The following is a 6,753-nucleotide window of genomic DNA, read 5'->3' as shown; positions in this document are numbered from 1 at the left end:
CCGTTCAAAAGCTTGCTTCGTTGCTGGAAGATAGTTCTTTTCTCTCTATGGTGATCAGAAGAATTGTGTTAGAATCTCCAACTGCAGTGTTTTGAACTCTGTCTGTGGAACCTTAGTGTTGACAGAATTCCATCAGTTATTTACTGCTGAGTTGACCTCAACGTGGTACTTCCAATCCTCGTTAATAGTGTCAGCATCAGCCAAGCAGCTTATGTTACTGGATGTAGGCCTGCACTAGCCTTCTGCAATAGCTTGGAAGGTATCTAATGATCTGAGGTCATGAAGTGCTTCCCTCTGATGGATTATCGTATCTGCAACTTTACAACACAGCTCATAAGGGCAGTCTTGATTACTGCAATGGAGTCCCTGAGGTACCTCAGAATCTTTTTCTTGTGCAGATGACACTACATACGTCTTCTCTCACCCGAGCCCAGTCACGCTAGCCAATACTGTAAATACCGAATTACAGAAAATATCTACCTGGATGAGGACTAACAAACTTACACTAAACATTGACAAAACCTACTTCATTCAGTTTGGTAACAGAGCTACAGATGTCCCTCTTAACATAATGATAAACGGATCACCTATCACAAAGCTAACAGAGGGAAAATTCTTAGGAATCCACCTTGATAATAGACTCAAATTTCATACACATATACAACAAATTTCTAAGAAAATTTCCAAGACTGTAGGCATACTATCGATGATACGGTACTATGTTCCACAGTCAGCCCTCCTGGCCCTATATCACTCTCTTATTTACCCCTATCTCACCTATGGAATTTGTGCATGGGGCTCAACAACAATTAACCATCTCAGACCACTAATTACCCAACAAAAGGCTGCAGTTAGAATGATAACAAATTCTCACTACAGGCAGCACACTCCACCAATATTCAATACACTAAACCTACTCACCATACAAAACATCCATACGTATTACTGCACCTATTACATACATAAAACACTTAACTCTGATATTAACCCTCCCCTCAAACATCTCCTTGCCAACCTCAACAGAACACATGACCATAACACAAGGCACAGATCACTCTTTGATGTTCCTCGTGTCCATCTCACACTATGCAAAAACTCAATGCACATAAAAGGCCCTAAAATCTGGAATTCATTACCTGTAAATATAAAAGAAACACTACCTGTTTATAAATTCAAGTCTCTTCTCAAAGATCACTTACTCACCCAAAACCAAATAAATACTGAATAACTGAACCATATAAATTGTATATCTTAAATGTTTCTCACAATTATATCACATAAATGTTAAACCTAAAACCGAATCTAACTTTATTATTTTTTAAATACACTACCTAACAGAATACTTCATACGACTGAATGTACAACAATGCATGCAACCATATGACCTGTCTTTGTAATACTCATTTGTGCTTTATAGTTATCTGTTTACAATAATGTTTTATCACTGATTTCATCATTGCTTAGTTAATTTTAAGCCAGCCCGAAATGCTATGCATAGTATAAGTGGCTTTGGCATGCTTCTCTTATCTGTATTTTTTTGTACCTCTGTATGTATGCTCAAATTGTTAATAAATAAATAAATAAATAAATAAATAAATAAATAAATAAATAAATAAATAAATAAATATATCACAGGATGTTTAATTATTATTATTATTATTATTATTATTATTATTATTATTATTATTATTATTATTATTATTATTATTATTATTATTATTATAATAAAAATACGCGCTAAACCACAAGGGTTATACAGCGCAACAGGATGTTTAATACCTTTCAAATTCCTGAGATGTTCTACTTGGCTACAACAAATCCTACTTCTGGACCGCAATCTACGTGGCAGTAGTTGGAGCAAGTGAGTTCCTTATATTTAAGAAGTGGTTATTCCCTTTAGTATAACCACAAACCCTAGAGTAGCTATTTTTGGGATGTGAAGTCATCTCAGATGAAAGTTTGCCAGATTACGTTCTCAGGGGAGAGAGAGTGGTAGGTGTGGTGGTATGTGGGTGGTATTGTGATGTTGTGTGGGAGTGGCAGCAGGGTGATAGTGTGGAGTGAGGACAGGGTTTGGCCGGCCACCTGGGAGTGTTGTGTGGGGGTGGCAGCAGGATAATAGTGTGGAGTGAGGACAGGGTATGTCCGGCCACCTGGGGAAGTGTTGCGTCATGCTATCACTTAATAAGTAACTGTTTATGCTATCCACGTTTCCACTGTTGAAAGATGTTAACACAAATCATGATGTTACAGCTGCACAAAACACGATGTTATACTGCACCCAAATGTCATTGCATAGCACCAAAGACATAATATTAGACATTCACAGTGAAGGTCACAGAGTGGTTACATAGGCCTCCCAGCACTCTCTCACACGCTACACTTGCACCAAACCACACTTAAATATTACAATTTAGCTGATATTCATATCTATGAAATAGCTGGTTTATTTTCGTTGATGTGATGTAGGGAGTACAACGTCACGGTGCAGTTTTTTCCACACCAACCCTCGTAGTTAGGTAATATTAAGAAAGCTTGTGGAGCACACTGTGACACGTCCTGCCACCACACTATGACACGTCCTGCCACCACACTATGACACGTCCTGCCACCACACTATGACACGTCCTGCCACCACACTGTGACACGTCCTGCCACCACACTATGACACGTCCTGCCACCACACTATGACACGTCCTGCCACCACACTATGACACGTCCTGCCACCACACTATGACACGTCCTGCCACCACACTATGACACGTCCTGCCACCACACTATGACACGTCCTGCCACCACACTATACACGTCCTGCCACCACACTATGACACGTCCTGCCACAACACTATTACACGTCCTGCCACCACACTATGACACGTCCTGCCGCAACACTATTACACGTCCTGCCACCACACTATGACACGTCCTGCCACCACACTATGACACGTCCTGCCACCACACTATGACACGTCCTGCCACCACACTATGACACGTCCTGCCACCACACTATGACACGTCCTGCCACCACACTATGACACGTCCTGCCACCACACTATGACACGTCCTGCCACCACATTTTGACACGTCCTGCCACCACACTATGACACGTCCTGCCACCACACTCTGACACGTCCTGCCACCACACTATGACACGTCCTGCCACCACACTATGACACGTCCTGCCATCACACTCTGACACGTCCTGCCACCACACTCTGACACGTCCTGCCACCATACTATGACACGTCCTGCAACCACACTATGACACGTCCTGCCACCACACTATGACACGTCCTGCCACCACACTATGACATCCTGCCGCCACACTATGACACGTCCTGCCACCACACTATGACACGTCCTGCCACCACACTATGGCACGTCCTGCCACCACACTATGACACGTCCTGCCACCACACTATGACACGTCCTACCACCACACTATGACACGTCCTGCCACCACACTATGACACGTCCTGCCACCACACTATGACACGTCCTGCCACCACACTATGGCACGTCCTGCCACCACACTATGACACGTCCTGCCACCACACTATGACACGTCCTACCACCACACTATGACACGTCCTGCCACCACACTATGACACGTCCTACCACCACACTATGACACGTCCTGCCACCACACTATGACACGTCCTGCCACCACACTATGACACGTCCTGCCACCACACTATGACACGTCCTGCCACCACACTATGACACGTCCTACCACCACACTATGACACGTCCTGCCACCACACTATGACACGTCCTACCACCACACTATGACACGTCCTGCCACCACACTATGACACGTCCTGCCACCACACTATGACACGTCCTGCCACCACACTATGACACGTCCTGCCACCACACTATGACACGTCCTACCACCACACTATGACACGTCCTGCCACCACACGCACTCACTCTCTTTTAATTAATCCTCATCATGTTTTTCTCTGAGTTATAATTAAGGTGCTGGAGAGAAGTAAGGAAACGAAAGAGAGGAGAAGAAAGCATAAAAGAAGAAAAGAGTGGTGAGGAAAGAAAAGAGCATATAAATAAAAAGAACGAAAGGCGAGGAAGAAAGTTAAAATAAGAGGAAAAAAGTGAGGTAATGGGCCCAGAAAGAAAGGTTTGTGATAATGCAACAGGTTGCCTTTAACAAGCTAATAATCACTGAATGTGAGTGACAGGTGTCGTCTACACATTAATAACATGTATTACCTACACATGTGACAATGTTTAACATCCCCATAAAGAGAGTGAGGGGGCGCCCGGGATTGAACCAGGGACCTCTCGATCTGCAGTCGAATGCTCTACCACTGAGCTACACCCCCAGCTCTCTTATCTAACTCAGCAAGAGGAGGTCACAGTAACCAGCTCACCGTATGCGGCAGCATTTGGGCGCCTAGCAAACCTAAGAACAGCATTCCGACATCTTAATAAGGATTCGTTCAGGACCCTGTACACCTTGTACGTTAGGCCCATATTCGAGTATGCAGCACCAGTTTGGAACCCACACACATAGCCAAGCATGTAAGGAGGCTAGAGAAAGTACAAAAGTTTGTAACCTCTCCTACGAGGAGAGGTTAAAGGAGATCAACCTGACAACACTGGAAGACAGGAGAGATAGGAGGGATATGATAACAGCATATAAAATACTGAGAGGAATCGACAAGGTGGACAGAGACAGGATGTTCCAGAGATGGGACACAGCAACAAGGGGACACAGTTGGAAATTGAAGACTCAGCTGAATCACAGGGATGTTAGAAAGTATTTTTTTCAGTCACAAAGTTGTCAGGAAGTGGAATAGTCTGGGAAGTGATGTAGTAGAGGCAGGATCCATACTTAGCTTTAAAAAGAGGTATGATGAAGCACATGGAGCAGGAAGATTGACCTAGAAGCGGCCAGTGAAGAGGCGGGGGCAGGAGCTGTGACTCGACCCCTACAACCACAGCTAGGTGAGTACCAAGTGGGAACCTTTCTGAGTGATCATAATTAAAATATCCCCAATAAGTAAAATATCCCCACAAAGAGAGTGAGGGGGCGCCCGGGATTGAACCAGGGACCTCTCGATCTGCAGTCGAATGCTCTACCACTGAGCTACACCCCCAGCTCTCTTATCTAACTCAGCAAGAGGCGGTCACAGTAACCAGCTCACCGAGTGGCAACCTTTCTGAGTGATGGTTAGGTTAGGTAAGGTTCGTCAGGAAACAGGGCAAGTGTTTCCTGACGCGGGTCTTGCTCAGATGACCCGCCTTTGGAGCGTTCGGTCATCTGACCGAGGCCTTCCCCTATCTTACCGGTCCACTCCTTCAAAAATTATGGTCATAGTTATAACCATTTAGTATGTTCTGAGTGATGATAATTAAAGTATATATCTGCCCAGACCCGGGATCGAACCGGGGACCTTTAGATCTTCAGTCTAACGCTCTCCCAACTGAGCTATCTAGGCTTCCCGTGAAGAGTTTCCACACGTTTTATTCTACGTCTTCGTGTCTCTAATATGGCAGGTTGAGAGCTGGGACACCTGTGGCTTTATACTTTTCTGTAATCTTTGCAAAGAGATACTTACAGAGTCTAGCAGTGACAACATTGTTAAGTCTAATCTTGTTGATTTTTCTATAGAAATGTTTTTATAAATTTCATAATGATGGGCAATGGATCTCTTAGTTCCATTCAGTTCTGTTCAATTTTTTATTTAAAATAAAGTATTTTGGGTCTCTTTTATTATACTTTCTTCAAATTCATGTAGTAATAATTTTTGACAATTTTTTTAAGCTTCTGCTTGAGAAACAAACAAAATTATATTCGATTTTATTTTTAATTCTTGTTTAGCCAAGTAATCAACTTTGTCATCTCCTGGAGGCTTATATTAGGAAAATCTTCAAAAATTATCTTCAATCAATTTCACCATTATTTTGTGAACAAAAACCAATAACAACCTATAAGGAATCAACGGAAGAGAACTTCAGTGCCTGACTCTCTTGGGTTATCCTGGGCATCTTGGGTTATCCTGGGCATCTTGGGTTATCCTGGGCATCAGTAGCTTAGAGTCTAACATGACATTCACTAGGCCTTAACGTTCCTCTAATGACAATAGTTGTGGGAAATTACCTGCAGAAGGTTTACAAGGTATTACCTGAATTATTACCTGCAAGTAATTTGGGTGAGGTCACTAAACTGCAACTCCCTCGATGCCCACTTCATACCACTCCCACAAAAAAGCTAGACCTAACATTAAATTAATAATTACAATATTAAGCATTAATACCAATAATGTTAAATTATAAATTAATGTGGAATGCACATAATTTTAGGGCCTGACTGCTAGAAATGGTTAATGGGAATATTTTTAGAGACTAGGGAAGGTTTTCTCCTAACCATATCATTAGAAAAATAAATTTATACATATTAACGTACCATTTGTCACAGAAAGACACTTAGCGCTGATGGAACACACCCTAACAGTTAGAATTTACGATGGTCAATGCAAAAATTACTGTACATTATGGGTAAACATCACTTAGCTAAGGTGTGTTGCTGGGAAGGATTGGAGTCCTCTATTTTTTCATCAGCAGGAACATGCCAGCAATTTCTAAATTACGGATTGAAGCCAATATACACCAACTGACCTTTGAGAACGCCTTATTATATTACACAGTTCAGTCTAGCGTTCACACATTAAAATCATTATAGCGTCTCTCTGCGGCGTCACTCACCCGGCTGTTCCACACCCCCCT

General features: G+C 42.7%; 3 non-coding genes across 3 annotated transcripts; all 3 read right to left on the bottom strand.

The window, feature by feature from the left end:
- Positions 1-4,274: 4,274 nt before the first annotated feature.
- On the bottom strand, positions 4,275-4,346 carry TRNAC-GCA (transfer RNA cysteine (anticodon GCA)). Its single transcript has one exon. It is a non-coding gene; the product is annotated as a tRNA-Cys (tRNA).
- A 705-nt stretch (positions 4,347-5,051) lies between these two features.
- On the bottom strand, positions 5,052-5,123 carry TRNAC-GCA (transfer RNA cysteine (anticodon GCA)). The gene has a single exon. It is a non-coding gene; the product is annotated as a tRNA-Cys (tRNA).
- A 269-nt stretch (positions 5,124-5,392) lies between these two features.
- On the bottom strand, positions 5,393-5,465 carry TRNAF-GAA (transfer RNA phenylalanine (anticodon GAA)). Its single transcript has one exon. It is a non-coding gene; the product is annotated as a tRNA-Phe (tRNA).
- Positions 5,466-6,753: the final 1,288 nt, after the last annotated feature.

The sequence above is a fragment of the Cherax quadricarinatus genome, chromosome 49, assembly GCF_038502225.1.
Source record: "Cherax quadricarinatus isolate ZL_2023a chromosome 49, ASM3850222v1, whole genome shotgun sequence".
In the NCBI taxonomy this organism is placed as follows: domain Eukaryota; kingdom Metazoa; phylum Arthropoda; class Malacostraca; order Decapoda; family Parastacidae; genus Cherax; species Cherax quadricarinatus.
Note: the sequence above shows the minus strand (reverse complement) of the source record. Positions and strands in the feature narration are given on the sequence as shown.